At 36.9% G+C, this 20,976-nt stretch overlaps 1 long non-coding RNA gene across 3 annotated transcripts in view; it reads right to left on the reverse strand.

Annotated features, from left to right (window-relative positions):
• The window catches only part of LOC132593708 (uncharacterized), a 395,759-nt gene that overhangs the window by 274,447 nt on the left and 100,336 nt on the right, over positions 1-20,976 (reverse strand). The window contains exon 1 of one of the 3 annotated variants that reach the window (XR_009559492.1): positions 16,297-16,424. The exons of the other annotated variants lie outside the window; for them this stretch is intronic. This is a non-coding gene — a long non-coding RNA (uncharacterized lncRNA). Of the gene's footprint in view, positions 1-16,296; positions 16,425-20,976 lie in introns of those variants that run through there. 3 annotated transcript variants of the gene reach the window in all.

The raw sequence follows: 20,976 nt of genomic DNA on the forward strand, positions 1-20,976 counted from the left end.
ATATAGGAAAATAACTTCATGACCTCACAGTAAAAAAGAATTTCTTAAACAAGAGAAAAAAAATCCAAGCTGTAAATGGAATGTGTGATCAACTTGACTACATTAAAATTGAGAACTTCCATCTTTAAGGCAACATAAAAAAGTCAACCTATAAGCCACAATGTGAGATAAGAATGCATAAGCACTCTTGGTCAGCCACAAGCAGTCCATATGGCACCTCTGGACAAATTGGTAAAGGCATCGTTACTCAAATTGTTTGTTTGTATAGTTTTGTACAACTTGAACAACCTCAGTAGGCATCATCCCTGGCTTCATATCCCCATATCATCACATTCTCACCTAATTATGTGTGCACACACACACACCCTTGCCTTCCTCCAGATTCTGGGCACACATACCAGCAATGCACACACTGCATGCCTTCTTTTGACCTCTTAGGTGAGGCCCCCATTTTAGGCAGAGGTGCGAATTGACCCTCCAAGACTGGAGGCAGGAGAGAGAAGTCATTTAGGGGAATTCCAGGGCTCAGTAGATGGCTCAGTGTTTGCATACATGTGATTTATAGTTATATGTACTCATGAGGGATTTTGGAGGAATGGACTCTCCCCCATTGCTTCAGGAGTATCCCTGCCTGCACACTAGCATATAACTTAATAAAATGGATTAAAGATGAACTAGTGTGTCTTTGGATGTGCTGTCTTGTATAGTACACAACTAATCATGTATGTACACAACATGTATATGCTGACCTTGAAAAATCTCTTACAAGTCAACAAGAGCAACTTAAGCGACTTAATAGAAAATGGGCAAAAGACATGAACAGGAACTTCAGAGAACAGGGAAATACCCCAAACCATTTTTATAAAATACGGTAAAGTCAAAGATGTTCATACTAAAGTATGATTCAGCAATTCTATTCTTAGGTATAACCTCGTAAGTGAGCATCAAGATGCATGTTCAAGAATGTTCACTGCAACACAAATTATAACACCGAATAACTAAAAATTGGAAAATGATGTCATTCAACAGTAGGAAAATTAGAAGCCTGAAAATGATGCTGCAAAGTGCCATCCTTCTATCTGAGCAAGGCTTTAGAAGGTCCCACTCTGGCCCTCTTCCAAAGGGTGACAAGTCCATAGGACCAAAGAAATACACCAAGCTAGAGAATGTGCTCCCCTCGCCATATCATGCTTGGGGAAACTGGCAGTTCACAAATAAAAATAACAATTTTTTTTTGTAATACGTTCACTTGCTGGTCCTCATTTGTCATCCTTTTATTTGTTTTAGGCTATGAGCACATTAACTAATGCTTCTTAAAGCTGCCAAATTTTCTCCCTTAATTCTTGACTTGGAGCATCCTTTCCTTTTATTTTTTTTTTCCACTTAGAGCACTTTGCTATACAAAATTTCAGAGAGCTTAAAAAGGTTAAATATCAGTCTGAACAGCATCAGTATGGCCACCACCACATTTCTCCTTCCTAAATAAAACTAGTGTAATTCAATAAATCATGTTTCATTAATAGCATCTTCAATGAATCTCTCTTAGAATTATCTTCTTGATTTCTTATTCCCAATGATTTTACTTAGTAAGTCAAATTTGTACCAGGTTTCACCTTGGAATAATAACAAATCGCAATTTTTAAATACTCTTAATGGAGCAACATGCTAGTGTATCTGGAAGTGGACCACATACTATCTAGCTTGCTTTATTTTTTCATTGCTCTCATTCTGAGTGTTCTGAAGTGCTATGTTGTTTGCCAAGAACTGATGGTGAAAAGGAAAAATAGCAAGAACCTCTTTGAGAAAAAAAAGAGGAGATAATTAACTAAAAGGGAAATCAAAACTAAGAATTACCTGGGGGAAAAAAAAACAATTATGAAGTCATTAGTGTTGCATTACTACGAGTCAAAGTTTAAAAAATAGCGAATACTTCAGACTTCTGTAAATAAATGCATAGCAGGATCCTATTCTGGCAGACCCAAAATATGGGGTAAGTAATTAACCTTCAGGTTGTCAGAATTGATACACAGCCATCATCGTTGTGTCTCCAGTGGTGTAAACCCCAAAGGAAAACATAATTCTTGTTGCTGTCACTCTCATTTGTGGCCCCAAATCACACAGAGAAAGTTTTTTCTGCTGCTTTTTCAATGCAGAATGCTGCCTATGAAATTGATTTTTGTAGAATAATAAGACAGCTGAAATGTCTTCTGAATGATAACATTGCAGAGTCCAGATTTAGGTATCACGTCATTGCATACTGAAATTCAATTCATATGTTCTACTGATCAGTTGAGACATTTTCTAAATTCTTGTGGTTGGTTGACATACATTCAAAATAATTATCATGGTAAGCTTAGGAATAACAAACTGATAACTGACCTCCAGCATAAAAGCGTTATGAGTTTAAGCATCAGTTCTCACCACATGTATTTCTCAGCTTTAAATGATTAAAAAAAAGTATAAATCCCCAAATTACCTTTACAAACTTGATCTCCACCCTGGGTATACAGAAGATTGAATAAATGAAATCTCAGTATTTACTGGGAATAAATCAGCAGTTGTCTGGGCAAGAAATGTAAGACTTTTATGTTGTTTGCTTAATATATACAATCAAACTATGAGATGAACATTTTTCTCTATAAACTTCATGAATTTTCTTAGCACTCATTTTCTTCATTTAAACTAACTTTTTGATCCAATTGTGATCCTTTCATAGACATGCACAGAAACATGCTACTTAGTTACATTAGTAACTTAGTTACATTATGTAACTAATGTAACTTAGTTACATTAAGATTACTAGTACAATCCTTATGGCTTTGTCTTACCCATTAGTATATTCATAGTGATTAAGCTAAAATAAATCAGCACAAAAAAGCTTTATTTCTTAGGACAAATGTGTCCACCTCGCGGAATCAATAATGTATTATTAGTATGTTTAATAGGCTTTCTGCCTAAATACTGCTTCTACCAGCTCTTTTCAGAAAGAGCACATGAAACGTTGTTTGTTCATTTTTATTAAAATATTTAAGTCTAGAATAGTTTCTTTTATTAAGTTACATTCCATTTTAAAATACTTCAGACACAACGACCCCACCAAAGTATATAGAACCATAATAGAAAGTGAAAGTTTAGTAATAAATGCAGTGTGGAAAATTATTTTAAGATTTTAGATAACAGGCAACATTTAAAAAATTTTATTTCTTCTTTGGAAGATAACAAGAGCCACGTATTTGATTCGAAAAAATGATTTGAGGGTAAGAAAAGGCTTGTTTTATCTTGCCTGGTAATAGATTTTTTTTCTTTTGCTGAATTCTCTGCGTGAATAACAAGAGTGGCAGCCATTTTCTCCCAGCTCAACATCAAAACCCCTTTCATCTGCTGTCTAAATGCAAACAAAGCAAACCTTCCACCAGGCCTTTCTTTCCAGATAAATTAAAACTCTCATGTCCTGGGGCCTAAATCGAGCCTACAGGCCTTCCCTAGATAAATCCTCTCTCAACCTGAAATCTTCTTGCCACACGTGCTCCTTGTAAGATAATTTTGCAGTAGCTAATCAATAATGCAACAGTAAATTGCATTTAAATAAACATTAGCAGCCCCTCTTAATGAATAAAACCTCATCTGCAATTTGTCAAAGTCAGAAATACTGGACTCTTTTGATATTCATTGGAATATTGGAAATTGGAGCTTTGACAGGTTTTATGTACATTGCAATTGCCATTGTGTGTATGTGTGTGTGTGCACTAAAAAAAAGGCTTATTTTTATACATCCTGGACTGAATATAGTGGAACGTACAGCAGGTTTCTAGACTGGAATTCATATGTCTGCTACCACCCTGGTTAAAAATATATCGAGATAATCCTGCTTTCCATTGCAAATTATGAGGCAACCAAGTTGTATGTACCTCATTTGAATTTTCTGACTTTAGATGAAAAAAATGTAGAAATTTTTACTCTGAAATGATAATGAGGGAAAACTACTTGATTTGATACTACGTGTATCATTATTTCTATATTTCACTGAAGAAAGTTATTATTATTAAGGAATTCTGAAATAATTATAGAAATTACAGAATCATTGACTTTCAGACCTAATATTTTTAATTTATAAAGATCCTTTTCTAAAAATATATATTTTCATGTAGATTATGAGTGTTATAACAGGCTTAATAAGTACAATTCCTTGACACTCACTTCTATTATTCTACAGAATGCTAACTTTTGGCTATTATTTTTAATGCTTTAAAAGGACTAGAAGCATTAAGACATATCGTTGGCTATAATCTGTGAGAAAGGATGTAAGACTGTATCCATGTGGTGTCGTATTTTGAGGTGCTCTGTGATTTTTTAAAAAAAAATCCAATTTAATATCATTTTCTGGATCCTAAACGTATATATTTTAGCGGTCCAAACTAGAACATTCACTTCTAGTCAAAATTAATGCCATTTTAAAACTATGAAAATAAATAACACTTTCTCTTTTATAGGAATTTCAAAGCATTTAGTGTGGTAACAAAATGGAATAATATTGTGATATAAAGATTTGCTTGAAGAAGGAAGCTATTCTGTAGGAATATCATTAGAATTAAAGCCATTTTAATCTATATATTCTCTACATAATATTATTGGATTAGAAAAGGGAATTATCATGTTTTACAGACAGAAAATTTGGATGTCAAAGGACTACCTGTCAATCAGTCAGGGCTACACCCAAGAACCAGGGTTCAAAGCGCCCAATCAGTTTCTACACCATTTTCCCAGTTCACATACCAAATGGACATTCAGAGATGTCACTAAAATAGGCTGACAACAAAAAATTAAGGCTGAGAACGCATAGATAAATCAATAGGGTCGCTTTGACCCCTTAAAAACACCCTTCGAAATATTCACACTTTCATACATCTCATCATTGGTAAGGGCATCTCTAAATGACATGTTCAAAAAGATTAATTTAAACATGAGAAAATGATTAGTGTTCTAATTTGTTAACCTTTCTATCTGCCTCAACTCACAGTGACAGGTATCCTGATGTACACCACAGAGACATCAGTGGCATTCGATATGCCAGGCATCAAGAGCCACGCCTATTGCAAGCTCCAGGCATCAGGGGAACATCTGCTAATGCTTACCTCACTCATAGTTTAAGAGTAAATGGAGATGCAAAGCCAAGAGGCCTTACACTGGGAAAAGGTTATAAGCTAATCAAAAGTCTAGGCCTTGCTCCAATTTGTTGGCTCTTTCTTACCTTTTAGAGAAAGAAAATGGATGGTATGATACCACAAAACCCCAAATTTTGAAGCTCCATTCAAACTTAGAAAATCGTTGTAAAGTTAATAAGGGACAATATAGTTGTTCGGAATATTTGACCCTTGATTACTGAGAACGGAAGTGACTTTAAAAATTTGTACTTCAGTTAAAAAAAAATTTTCAACTTAATATTGTTTTAAAAAACACAGGTTTTAGGGACTTCCCTGGTGGCGCAGTGGTTAAGAATCCGCCTGCCAGTGCAGGGGACACAGGTTCGAGCCCTGGTCCGGGAAGATCCCACATGCTGCGGAGCAACTAGGCCTGTGCGCCACAACTGCTGAGCTTGCGCTCTACAGCTCGTGAGCCACAACTACTGAGCCCGCGCGCCTCAAGCCCGTGCTCCGCAGCAAGAGAAGCCACCGCAATGAGAAGCCTGCGCACCGCAACAAAGAGTAGCCCCCCGCTCGCCGCAACTAGAGAAAGCCTGCGTGCAGCAACGAAGACCCAACACAGCCAAAAATAAATAAATTTAAAAAAACAACAACACAGGTTTTAAATGTAAGAGCTAAAACTAGAAACCTCTAAAAATATGGAAGTAAGTTTTTGTGACCTGGAGTGAGGTGATGATTTCTTAGATATGACAACAAAAGCACAAGCAAGAAAAAAAACAGATAAATTTGGTTCATCAAATTAAAAACCTCTGAGTGCCAAAGACACCATTAAGAAAAATAAAGGAACCCATAGAAGGAAAGAAAATATTTACAAATTTTATATCTTATAAGGTGCTTGTAACCAGAGCATATAAAGAACTCTTACAACTCAACAATAAAAAGACAAATAACCTAGAAAAACATAGGTAAAAGATTTGAATAGACATTTCTTCAAAGAAAATACACAAATGGCCAATAAGCACATGAAAAGATCCTCAGCATCATTAGTCATCAGGGAAATGGACAACAAAACCACAATGCAATACTCCTTCATACTCACTAGTTTGGCTATAATCAAAAAGACAAATAATAACAAGTGTTAGCAAGGATGTAGAGAAATTGGAATCCTCATACACTGCTGGTCAAAATGTAAAATGGCACAGCTGCTGTGGACTTTCTGAAAATTCCTCAAAAAAGTTAAACACAGAGTTACCATATGACCCAGAAATTCCACTCCTAGACATATACCCAAAAGAAACAAAAACATGTGTCCACATGAAAACTTGTACGCAGATACTCATGGCATCATTATTCAAGATAGTGAAAAAAGTGGAAACAACCAAATGTCCATCGACTGATGAATGGATAAACAACGTGCCTTATATCCATATTATGGAATACTATTCAACAATAAAAAGGAAGTACTGATACATGCTACAAGGATGAATCTTCAATACGTTATGCTTAATTGAATACAGCTAGTCACACACACACACGCCCACACACACATGCCCACACACAAAACCACGTATTGTATAATTTTGTTTATATGAAACTTCAAGAATAGGCAAATCCATTCAGATAGGAAGAGGATTACTGGTTTCCAGGGGCTAGACAGAAGGAGAAACAGGAGTAGCCCTTAATGGGAACAGAGTTTCTTTTGAGGGTGATGAAAACATTCTAAAGTTAGATGTCTGTAATGGTTGAACAACTGTGAACATCCTAAAAGCTACTGAACTGTAGATTTGTAAAAGGGTGGATTTTTTGATATGTGAAGGATATCTCAAAGCTGTTATTAAGTGCACATACATACATAAGCACAGGCTTAATCGAAGTTAGACAGAAATTAATTAGACCCTCAACTCTTCCATTCACCAGCTGGGTTATTTTGTGGATGGTGGCTTTTTATCAATAATGAATGTAGAAATCGAGAGCCCCCAGGATCCAGCCAATTATAAGGATTCAGTAAGTAAGAACATTGCTGTTAAGAGGATGGACTCGGCAACCAAACTGAGGGAAACCCTGGCTACATCACTTAGAAACGTCTGCCCTTGGCCACATTACTAATCTCTCTGTGCTAAAGTTTTCTAAGCTGTACGATGGGGGATAATAACTGTACCTACCTCATGAGGGTTGTCATGAGTTTTAACTGAGTTAATATAAGTAAAGTGCTGGGAGCATTTGAAATATTTAAGACATCAGTATCTGAATGCCAAGAAAGTAATACTTTCTCAAATTTCTTCATCGATTGCCCCAGCACTGTGAATTCCAAATGATAATTATTAGATTATAATGTTTACACTCAACCTTAAAGACTTTTAAATAGAGACATTAGAAAGTCATATTTACTGTACATGTACAAATGTAAACAAGCGATATTTATGTTAAGATGTGGGCCACTGACAAAGTCTGGCCCATCTATGGATGGTGTGTTCATACGGAAAATAGCAAGAGGCCCAGGGGCAAGGCTAAGGAAAAGTTTGATGTAGGTATTAAAAATCAATTTGCATTGAAAATATTATTTTATAGTCATGTTGAAGATACTAGAATTTCCTTAAGTAACAAGTTAGCCTTCAAAGCTCATGGGGAGTATTCAATAAAAATGTCTTTGAAGTGTTACGGTAACACATGAGTAATTTTTCAAAACCATTTAACCTGTTCAATTTTTTAGTCCCAAATAAAGCATGTCACTGTATTTCAGTGAGATCATTTTGATAATGAATTTTTAGACTACAAGATATTCTCAAATACTATAAATGTTAATGATATGACTGAAAAGCTTTTATGAAGTTATTCCCCCTAGTGAGGAAAAAAAGTGCAGGAGGGAAAAGAAAGCTGGTAAACATCATATGGCTTAGAAGCGGCAGGGTCAGGAACCAAACCAGCATCTCTTAAATCCTAGGCCCAGGCTTCTCTCTGTTATGCCACAGCATCCCCAAAACAAAACCATATAACAAAACCTTAACGGTTTCAGGGTTCACCGACCACATGAAGGTAATTGTCTTTCTAGTATCTGTTGAGCTAAAACAAAGACAAAAGGCTATAGAAATTTAGTAGCACTCTTAATTATATTTTATTAAGCACATCAGTATCTCCATATATTTGAAAAAATAATAATTAACTCAGCAGAATAGGTTAGCACAGCTACAGCCCGTTCAAAACTCTTTTCAGAATTCGCTCACAGTTTTCACCATCCGCCCTTCAGGGCACAGAACTGATGATTTGCTGTTTAGGGTTTGGTCTGCTTTATTTGAGGCACCGATCAGCTGTTACCTTTGAAATAGCCCAAGCACAAAAGTAGCTTGGGATGTTGGCTTTAACCATCAATATCAATTCTTAGCGCAGTGGGAGGGGATTTAAGAGTTCATAAGGCCATATGGTAGTTCTATTTGTAGCTTTTTAAGGAACCTCCATACTGTTCTCCACAGTGGCTGTATCAATTTACATTCCCACCAACAGTGTAAGAGGGTTCCCTTTTCTCCACACCCTCTCCAGCATTTATTGTTTCTAGATTTTTTGATGATGGCCATTCTGACTGGTGTGAGATGATATCTCATTGTAGTTTTGATTTGCATTTCTCTAATGATTAGTGATGTTGAGCATGCTTTCATGTGTTTGTTGGCACTCTGTATATCTTCTTTGGAGAAATGTCTATTTAGGTCTTCTGCCCATTTTTGGATTGGGTTGTTTGTTCTTTTGTTATTAAGCTGCATGAGCTGCTTATAAATTTTGGAGATTAATCCTTTGTCAGTTGCTTCATTTGCAATCGCACTACTGGGCATATACCCTGAGAAAACCATAATTCAAAAAGAGTCATGTACCAAAATGTTCATTGCAGCTCTATTTACAATAGCCCAGAGATGGAAACAACCTAAGTGTCCATCATCGGATGAATGGATAAAGAAGATGTGGCACATATATACAATGGAGTATTACTCAGCCATAAAAAGAGACGAAATTGAGCTATTTGTAATGAGGTGGATAGACCTAGAGTCTGTCATACAGAGTGAAGTAAGTCAGAAAGAGAGAGACAAATACCGTATGCTAACACATATATATGGAATTTAAGAAAAAAAAAATGTCATGAAAAACCTAGGGGTGAAACAGGAATAAAGACACAGACTTACTAGAGAATGGACTTGAGGCTATGGGGAGGGGGAAGGGTAAACGGTGACAAAGCAATAAAGAGGCATGGACATGTATACACTACCAGACGTAAGGTAGATAGCTAGTGGGAAGCAGCCGCATAGCACAGGGAGATCAGCTCGGTGCTGTGTGACCGCCTGGAGGGGTGGGATAGGGAGGGTGGGAGGGAGGGTGACGCAAGCGGGAAGAGATATGGGAACATATGTATATATATAACTGATTCATTTTGTTGTGAAGCTGAAACTAACATACCATTGTAAAGCAATTATGCTCCAATAAAGATGTTTAAAAAAAAAAAAAAAAAGTTCATAAGGCCAGCTAGACTAGTTGTGCGAAGCCCAAAATGAGGCCAGCGTATAGCATTTACCCCAGGATTTGGGTTAAACATTTTCACTTGTGGCCCCCAAATGACTACCAGCCTAGAGGATACCTAAGGATTGACAGAGCAGTTCAATAGGATACGAAAGAAACATTTCAATTAAACATTCACCATATGGGGGCTTCCGTGGTGGCGCAGTGGTTGAGAGTCCGCCTGCCGATGCAGGGGACACGGGTTCGTGCCCCGGTCCGGGAAGATCCCACATGTCGCGGAGCGGCTGGGCCCGTGAGCCATGGCCGCTGAGCCTGCGCGTCCGGAGCCGGTGCTCCGCAACGGGGAGAGGCCACAACAGTGAAAAGCCCGTGAACCGCAAAAAAAAAAAAATTCACCATAGCCAGTGGATCATAGACATTTTATGATGTGCATTAGGCATGGCTATGGGGAAATAATCTTAGCAGATTTCAGTAGTTCTTCCTCAATAACACAGTCATTAAAAAACAGAACCAGGATTCTAACCAACCCAGCTCTGACTCTAAATCCTATGGTCTTTCTACTATACCATGCTTCTCTTCAACAGATCCATCCATAAGGCTCTTTAGGGAACTAATGCAGTAACTTTCTAAGCCTACCCTCAGTCCTCTTAAATCGAAGCCAACCTGAAGTCACAGTTGGGGGACTTCAATAAGGGTATATAACTAATTCTTCCTAGAGTAGGGGAAGTATCCCCCGAGGATTGTCAAGGCTAGATTACGGAATCCTGCTGAGAGTTATATATAGCCTTGGCCTCCTGTACCAAGTTCAGTAATTGAATGTCTTGGATGAACTCACTTAACTTTTCGGTGCTGCAGTTTCCCCAACTATGAAATGAGAATTACCAAATAAAAAATGTGGCCCTTCAAACCTTCACTAGGTAACATAGAGAAGCTTCTCTATATGAAATTTCAAAAATCTGTAAGAATTTTAAAGAGAAATATAAGGTACCAAAAAGCAGATTAAAATGACCTAAATTTTGGAGAGGAGCAGCATTTTAAAATCTGGCTTAAAGGTAAGGACTTTCTGTCCTGGGTGTTATAATTAATTTCTCATTCGGACTAAGCTGGTTTGTTCCTCTAATCCAAATTAAAACAATGACATATTTAATAGAGTTAAATTACCAAGAAGAAAATAAAAATTGTAACCAAAATTGGTACGTATTTCACTCTTTGACCAATAAAGTTATTATTTCTGGAAATGTTATAGCACACCCAGAGATATAAATTTTGAAGTTTAAATTCTGCAATAGAAGCAACTTTAAACATAAGGTATAAAAAATAATGGTAAATAGTATTCAATTCTTGATGGACTCTGCGCTTTATAATATTGGTTTCTGTAGAAATCGAATCAATAATAAATAATCTCAGAACTAAGAAAAGGACTAATGCATAGGTGATCCCAGAGGAGCAGTCTATCTATACCTACCCTTAGTAAATTAATTTTGTCATCCTTCCAAGTCCTTTTATGGGGGAGAAGGGAGCTTTTCTCCTATCTGGTTTGATTTTCTTTCATGAGCATACTTACCATTGCTTTTGTGTAGGAATGACTACGTACAGTAATTTTAGTTGTACTTGAGGCTAACTGCTAACAAATCGACACTGCTACTGAGTGACAAGAGGTTTATCAATGGAAATGTTACATTCTCAAATAGAATATTTTTAAATATACTGTCTATTTCTTATAAAACACTAGTATACACAGTAATGAGAAATTGTTGAGATTCAGGTAATTTTTCAAACGTACAGTTTCTGAGGGCAGCGAGTATGTCACGTAGCCCTCAGAGCATCTTAATCTCCCAGACATCTTGGTGAATCTACTTAAATCCCACCCAAATTATGCCTCCTTGCTCAAGTTTTCTTATTCCAAATATTTGTCCCTTTTGGGGCGATACAGGCACTTGGTGACCAGAGTCCTTGGCAGAGGGCAAAACAGTGTCTGGGGATTCTCACTGGAGCCTTCAGGGAACAGCTGGGGAGGCTCTGGCCATGGAATGGAGTGGGGCCACTGGCAGGGTGGCCCCTTTGTTGATTTTTTCTCTCTTCCCCTTTGTTGATTTTTTTTTCTGTGCAGGGTGACATTCCTCTCCCTCACATCACCCTCTTCTTGAAATCCTTTCTAATCCCCTCATGAAACCCGCTCTTGGGTGGGACAGGACTTTTCTACCCCACCATAAGCACCAAGGAGCCAGGAACTCTGCTTCTACCTCATTAAAATAAAACAAACAAACATGTAAACATTCTGAAGTTTATGCACCCAAATTGCCGTGGACTGTCCTGACAATTCTCATAGCCTTTCTATAGGTTCTATATATTGCTTCTAAGCTGTCCCTTCCTCCATGTCACCTGCCCTGAAGACTTCCAGATAGATATGGAATTTAGAAAGTAAAAATGATGAATGAAAGCATTTTTATAAGAAATCAAATACTTTTCTTCTTGGGAAACATTCTAAATTAATTCAATCATCAGTTAAAAAAGAAAAGGAGGCCACTTACGGAGATTCATTTTGAAAATAATAGCTATTTTTTTCTATTTTCGAACACAAGTCACTGAAAACTTTGTGAATACAAAGTTTTGTGAATCATTCTTATTTTACACAAGGCAGGGTCACACATCATCACTGGTTTGGCTAGTAAAATCACTCACTAGCCAAATATTTTGTTAAGGAATTGGTATCTATTAAATACATCTTTGTAATAGTATACCTTCTCCTTTAGGGTTAGGGCTGTTTATTTAGGCAGGGTCTCTCAGTGCAGATGGGACATCCCGTTGCAAGGGTTCTCTTGCATAGTAATGATGAAAAAGCAAAACACACACAGCACACAGAACGGTGGCATTTCTTTCTTTAAACAACACTAGGGAGAGATTATCATACCTTTTATATAAATGTTCTAAAAAAGTATTGGGAGTATAAGGTAAACTACAACTAAAGAGAATATTCAATGAGAAAAGCTTGACCTCTGATCCAATTAAATATTTCACCTCGTTGGACCTCAGTTTTCCTCACATGAGAAATAAGGAATTTGGATGAAATGATTTCCAACGTCCATTTCTGATTAGGAGACAGGTCTCATCCTAAGCATCAGAAATGATTCCTTTTGTTATCTGCCCTTGACTCGATATGACTGAGGAGACGTGTCTCTGTACGTAATTAATACAGCATTTCAATGGTCTTTCACAACATTTGAATGATAATATACCAAAATCTTAAAGACATTTGTAATTTAGGAGAGTTCAGATAAGTTTGCAGCTTCAAGGAAGCTTATGCATAATATTTCCAAGAGAAAATTAGAGTCGGGGATTCATTGCTTTCCCTGGCTATTAAAGGGATGGGTCGGCTCTCAGCTGTAGCAGTGGAGTCTCACGCCTATGTGAGATATAGATTTGCAGATCTGCATTACAATGCCTTACACATGACCTTTGACATTCTATTAGGATGTCTTTGGAATTAGGCTCATAGAACAAAGATATGGTTACTGACTTATTCATTGCTCTAAAAAAAAAAAGAAAACGAAAGAAAGAAAAGAAAAACCTTTGGATGGTAAAGAGGTCTAGAAATTATTTCAAATCAGATACTCCTTTATATCTATAGTAATGGTTTCTCCTTGAACCATAAGCTTTAGTGTATCTAGGACGTCCTGAGGTTACCAGGATACAAAATTTCCTCTAAGCCAATTAGAACTCCCAAATCTGATTAATAGAAAGAGGTCAGATACTAACAGCCTTCTTTATCTAGTTGTACAAACACCTTAATATTAACAAATATATATGTTTACTTTTACAGAACCATGAATTTGCTTATTTTATTAAGTAAATTTATTACAATTTCTATAAGAAAAGAAGTACAAAAAGAGGTTTTCCTTTATCAAAATATAGCGTAAAAATGCAGTGTCTGGGAAACGTTTCTTTGTTCTTCTAAGATTTGACATGTTTGTCCTTAATGTAAAGGTATAAATGGGCAATGTTCTTATGCAAGGTTTAAATGAGGTTTTTAAATTATCTGTGAACGTAAATATTGTGATATACTTGCATAATTCAGTACAGTTGTCAAAATAGGATATTTCATAGAGTAAACAACATAAATGTAAGTTATTAAGATAGTTAAAAATCCACTACACTTTTGAGTGTACCCTCACAAACATACAAGCAAGATGATGAAATCTGAGCGACAAGACCTGTTTGCCTGCGTCGACTAGCCCAAGTTCTTGAGTCTTCGGTAGAAGGGTCTTGCTATATTAACTTAAAGCCTTCCCAAGTGCTTTAGTTACTTCACCGCTTACTTCCTTTTCCTTTTTTTAATTTTCTCCTTTCTCTCTCTAGCATCACAGTTTCTGAGAGGATAAGCCAACTCAAATTGGGCCCTGGGAATTCTGTTGGTACCAGCACTTAAACGAGGATTAAGGAATGTGTCAGTGAAGGAAAAAAAAAAAAGAAAAGACTAAAAGATACAAACTGAACTTCTTCAAACAAGGCAGCTATACCTCTTCCATGAGTCAACTAAGAATAATGTGAATAGTATTGTGGGTGACTTGTTTAGGCCAATAAACAAAAACAAGGTAATGAAATCCATTCACCAGCTCTCTTATTGCCATGATGTCACACAGAAGAAAAAACCTCATCAGCTCTTCTGCAGACTCAGGCTTCATGACGTCAGCAGAAGGCCTCAAGTAATTTATAGCATTTTGTTTACTCTGGAGCCATTTGATATGTATTAATACATGCAGCAGCAGCTGTCTCTTTTACAAGAGAAGTGTGCTCACATGAGCTCTCTCACCCAAACTGAGAACATAAGCACACTCTAATAGCAAAAGAGGCAGCTGCTGCTGCATGAATTAATAGATTATAAGTTACTCTCTCATTTGTTATTCTTTTTTAAAATCCCACTCTCTTCTAGAAATAAAAACGCTCAAGGTTTTAAAAGAAATGAAAATTCTATAGAGAACTCATAGTTCGGTAGATACCACGAAGAAAATTATGTCAATTTTATTATGTTTTTAGGGATCAATTCATTTGTATACCAGAATTTTTCAAAATGAAGTATTTATTATTTTCAGAATTGAGGCATCTGGTGTCTTTGAAATGCTCAAAGCACTAAAAGAGAAGAAAAGGGGTTTCCTGATTCCAGTTCTGATGTAAGACTGACAGTGGGATTGTTCAATAGGTTATACATAAGACCAGAAATCAGCATTCATATTTTATTTATTCCAATCACCTTCTCAACATAAAAATACTATTTTTATAAATACTTAGGTAACATTGACTTTCAATCTACCTAGGAGTTGGAAATAGTTAATGGAAGTATTCTAAGCGCTTCAGTAACTTAGGGATTCCTGACTCAGAATATAACCCTTACTCACTGCAGCCAAAAGGGTTCAAGAGTTGTTGTTTATATTGCCTGTCTTTATGTCAATATACAGCTCAGCTACATCTCCATCTATATATTCTACTTTATGGCATGCTAAGTTACTAACAGCAAAAGCAGTTAATGCGATGAAACCCCAACATTTCTAAATAATCGAGATATTTATGATAATAGAATTTTTCATTTTGCTTGGGGTTGGTTAAGTTTAACTTATTGTCTGTTCATTTGTTGTTTTAATAAACTGGTTTTTAGAAAGCTGAGAGAGAAATTCTTTTTAGACAAGTGGAGAGTTGGTTCCATTTCCTTGATTCCTTTCAATTCCATTTTATAATTTCCTGTTCTTTTCAGTACTAAGGTTACATTTACATTTTGTAAATATTGTACTGTGTAAATCTTAGACGTCTAATTTTATGCATTATTTTATCATTGTAAAATATCTGCAAATGAGTCTTCTGTTTATCTAGGAATCTTAAGTATTTAATATCTTTTTTTATGTTATGCTAGCTCTGTTAACAATATGGCTCATTATTTAATTCAGAAAGAATTTAAAAGGTGTGAGGTTTGTAACAGAAAGTGCTATAGTGATTTGCATTGACCTAATTAGTTCATTTACATGTTGACCTTTAAAACCGATGAAGTTTTATAAACCCAACTTGTGGTTGTAACTACTGTACCAAAGAGATCTGCGAGTTGGGAGAGGAAACAGGGTAAGGTTGATAAAGAAATATTGATGATAAACTAAGGGGAGCACAAAATTAAAGTCATGTACTACCATCTAAATGAATTACATAAAGTCACCTTAGAAGGTGATATATTTTTATATAAAATTTTCAGAGCAGCCAATCAACCAACTGGACCTTTCTAATTGCTTATTTTTAAGTAAAAGTGGAAAAATAAGTATTTAGGCATCCAAGTTACAGTAGAATTTCATGTTTCTAAAATCACATCTAAATTTCTCGAATTATAAGCAAGCACTGAGTTCACGACATTCTCATAGACTTTGCAAGGATATTACTCAAAATTCAAAATCTTACAGACAATGTAAACATGCATCTTTTTTAGAAATAGTACAATCTTACATCATTTGAAAAAAACATAAATTTTCCAGTGGATCTGCAGGAAAATGATATGGACAGATGAGTTTAAATGAATTCCTGTGCCTGAATTACCAGGAATGGTTATATTAGGCCACCCTTCAAAATGCATGCCTCCCACACACACACGCCACCCCCCAGTCATCCCTTTAAATACCATACTCACCTCCCTCATTCGTCCTCCCACTCCTGGCCTTTTTGCCTACTCTTTCGCTGAAACTCCTGTCCCAATGAATCTCCCCTACAGCTCCAAGCACGAGCTTTCCACAGATGCCCTTCTTCGAGCATTTCTAGGTTGCTGGGTCACCCACGTGGGCCTCTCAGGTAAGGGCTGCTTTCCTCCTGTTTTCTGTGCTTTCCCCACAGAATTTGCAGAATGAGGGGTAGCCCAGGAAAGAGTAGTCAGACTTGTTCTTGCTGCCTCCGGCCCTGCCTCCTTCATAGTGAAATAGCTCATTTGATGTTTACACTCCTGTGAATATGTGACACTCTGTATTTCCATGTCACTATTATACAATATTTCCCTAGTCACTTTCTAGAATTTATTGAAAAGTTGAACAACTCAATCTTTTCCTTCAGCTCTCTTCTTGGGCAAGTTTAGAGTCTATGTGGATTACCCAACAACTTGGATTGAATTCCTTGACCTCCTCAAATTTAATGCCTTTGTGCCTTACTCCATTTCAGCCCCGCCCTCCCATGGCCTTATGTGGAACTTGGCAACACCCGAAACTGCCTGAGGTCTCAAGCTCTGGTGTACAATGCCACGCACACACTTCACGTTCTTCATACTCTTGGTGAGCCTCCCCATTCCTACAGCTTCATCTGTGAACTAGGCTTAACTTCTCGCATCAGTTCTACTAGCTCGGAGACATTTTTAATGTGGATGCTCCAGGAGCCCTTAACATTTATCAGGATGCCAATGAAATTCTATGTGAAATAATAGTACAAAGGCATAAATTCTCTCCAGAAGTCAGCTCCTCTGACGTTCATGTCTCTCTTCATGGCATAACAATTCTCTCAGTTACAAAACATTATATTCACCTTTGATTCATCCCTTCTTCTTTTGAAATAACTCTTGAATACCTCTCACTTTTTCAATACCAACTTCATTACCATAGTCTCTATCACCATCGACCTAGAGAGAAACAATTGTAATAACCTCCTAAAATTTCTCCCTATCTAGCATCATGATTTCCACAGAATTCAATAAATATCTGTAAAGTAAATTCATGCATGCATGCATGAACGAGTCTCCCCAGAACGAACGAATCCTGTTGTTGTTCAAAAACTTTATTAATTCCACTTTCTAAGGAACAAAAACGGTCTTTAGCCAAATATTCGAGTTCTTCTCTCGTCTGATCCCAAGCTTTTTTCTAGCCACTTCTCCTTTATGCACAATTCACTCTCACTCAAACACTTCCTAAGCCAGTGAGTCTCAAAGAATGGTCTGCAGACCATAGGCATCTCCTTGGGAACTTGTTAGAAATGAAATTTTGGGAGGGGGGGACCACCCAAGACCTGATGAATCAGAAACACCGGGTGATTTAGATGCATGCCAAAGTTTGAGATTATGTTTTCAGCATCACATGCATGTTAATATCATTTTTTGCACTTGTAATACCCCCCCTCTACTTTTCTTTTTATAAAAATTATACTCCTGTAGTTCAAAGCTCAAATCAAATGTTATCTTTTCTCCTTGCTTTTCCAGTAGCATATACTTGACAATTCTGCTTAACGGTCACTTCTCTGAACTCCCATATAAGGTGAAGTTCTTTGTAAAGTGTTAATGGCACTCATAGCATACTATGGGTAAGCTATACTAACTATGCTTACTTACTCCCTTCTCATTCAGCCCATACCTCATTAAAATCTTGATTCACTACCGATTATGTCACTGACGTGGTTGCTCTAAAGTCACCAATGATTACCCAATTTACCTAAATCCCATGGATTTCTTTTCTTTTCTTTTTTTTTTTTAACCCCTGACTTCTCTGGAGCCAATGTGCACGGTGGGCCACACCCTCCTTCAGGAAAATTTTCGCCTCTTTGAATTCTGTGATGACTTCCTCTCCTGGCTTTCCTCTTAATTCAACAGCCACTCCTTCCTGATCTCTTCTGCAGATTCTAACTCCTCCATTTTTCTTTTAAAAGTGGTTGCTCCCAATGAATTAATTCTTAGTCCTTTCTTTTTATCACTCAGTGTACTCTCTTACTTACATACTCTTAGTTTAAGACCATCCAAGACGCTTAAATCTGTCTCTCTGCCTTAGCACTCTTAGATGCCTGATAGAAACCTCTAACCATCTAATATCTCTATCTTGATACCCCACCAGCATCTCAAATTTAATATATCAAATTCATAGTTTTCACCTCCCCTCCTGTATTCTGGAAACCTTGGCTTTATCCTAAACTCCTCCCGTTAACTCATCGCATCCCCAATTTGAAACATCTTTTAAGTCAAAGAAATGAAAATTTTGTATCTCTACGTGCACTTCTTCCAATAATTCAGTTTCCATTGTCTCATTCAGGCTTCAACACTGTTCATCTCCTAGAGGGTCTCCTCTTCTTTCAGCAAGGCTGCCATCTTCAGCCCCCTCCTCACTCTTTCTTTCACAATGTTTCAAAGTACTTTTTCAAAACTGCAAATCTGATCATGACACTTCCTTTCTTAAGATCCGTTAGGAGTTTCCCACAGCCTTCGGAACACAATGCCTTAGCTTATCACTTTAGATTTAAAATGGACTATCTCCCACTGATTTGTCTAAGCTTATCATCTGCGAATCTTTGCTCAAAGATGTCACTCTCCTTCAAATTTCCATTTGTCCCTTTGTCTTGTTCTTTGTCTAACTAATCCATACTGACTCACTTGAGAAGTACTCCTGGATATCCCTCCAATGCCTTATTTTATTGTCCTTCTTCTACGCTTCTATATAGCACTTTAGGTATAATTTTTGTCATAGTTTTCCATGTACTCTAATTTCCTTCCTCCACTCCTAGTTTGAGATCTGCTCAGGGCAGGGAATGTGTTTCATTAGACATTGTAGCCCTAACTCCTAGCAGAACGCCAGCTTCCTAGAAAACCCTCACCAGATGTTTATTGAATGAATGAAGTCACATGAGTACAGGGATGCTATCATAAGTTAGAGGTATAAAGCTTTCTAAAAGGCAAGTAACTCTGAGTATACTATATTCACTAAGGTAATTAATTAGTAGCCATATCAATGATTTCTGTCCAATTTATTAAACAAATTTCTGATCCCAAATATTTCAAAATTAAAATGTGCCAATTATCTGTATTTTGAGATGTGGATTAGAATGAGGATACTATGAGACTTAAGAAGCCTAAACTTTATATTTCATCATGTTGTTTCACAAAAGTGCGCTACAGGCTTTGGTAATAGGTTCATATCTATAAACAAGCAATCAACGCTGAGGCCAAAGCTTTAATGTATCAAGGTTAAAGGCAAGCTCCAATCCAGAAGGAATCATGACATCTGTCCATTTATCTATCTATGTATCTATCCATCTAGACAGGTTTGTCTATCATCAGTAAAACTGAAACTTAACAAGTATCCTAAGAAAACACACATAATTGAAAATAGAGATGTGGCACTTTCATGAAACGCTGGTGATGGCAACTCAGTGATGGAGTCTGTGAAAGTGTATCTCCCTCACTATGCTGCCTAGGGAAGAAGTTGTAGGAAGAGTCTCATGATTAAAGTCTGTCCCCCATCCAACTGCCAGCAATAAGTACATTTAAATTTCTCACTTGTACTTGGAACAGGGCTACAGATTAAATAGATACAATTCAGCCAATATTTACAAAGCACATACTATGTGCCAGGCACTTTTTGGCTACTGAGAATTTAACAGTGGAAAAATTTGTTAAGAACACAATCCTCATTGTAACATGGAAACAGGACTTAATCAAATAACTAAGGTTTATATCACATACCTACCATTTCCTAGAGTTAGTGTATTTCTAGGACCACTCATCCATTACCTACCTGTACTTCAGGTTGATCATGTCAGTCACGTCAGCCTAGAGGCAGTCAAATATATGAATCCTCAGCCACTTACGTCGCAACAAAATCTTGCTGTATTTTATGTTTTATAGGTATTTAAGTCCTATAATTTTAGCAAGACCTAAACTTGTGCTTTCTTATTTTATTAGAGAAATGATAAATTATTAGTTTTTTGCCATTCAGTGTCATCACTTTAATAGATTCACAGGTAGGTAGCGAAGAGCAGTGATTCCAGTACTGTAAGCTAGGAAATGTAGAAAGAGGAAGAGATGCAGCAAAGCGAATGTGCATCCACGTTAACCTCTTCTTACTTTGCAGAATAGGTAACTCATTCCCTGATTTGGGACTGCTTTTTTTTTCTGAGTTCATGGGTCCCAGAATGCCCCTGAGTTCAGAGGACCATCTTGTGTAAGTGTCACAATGGTCTTCAAAAGGCAGAGGTCTCTGTATGGGTGATTGTAGAAGTTCAGATAGAATTTTAAAGAAGTCAGCCCTTCTCTGGGCAGGAGGAAGATGCTCTCAAAGGTCAATGAATATTTCCTCATGTTCATGTTTGTAAAGACCTCCTCATTACAGCTTCTGATTATATTTAGCACTACGCACTAATATTAAACCAAAACAGGATAATAGCAAATTTCAAATGAAGACCTTTAGAGTCAGGATATCCAGCTTTACACTCAAGGCTATAAAACAACTCAGCTGTTATTTTTCTCTCATATTCTTAGACCATGAAGACTAAATAAATGCAATAAACAAGTGGATGTGGTATACCATGGCAGGGATTCAGAATATATTCTTTCATTAAAAGTAAACATTTACGT

Source organism: Globicephala melas, chromosome 17 (assembly GCF_963455315.2).
Source record: "Globicephala melas chromosome 17, mGloMel1.2, whole genome shotgun sequence".
In the NCBI taxonomy this organism is placed as follows: Eukaryota; Metazoa; Chordata; class Mammalia; order Artiodactyla; family Delphinidae; genus Globicephala; species Globicephala melas.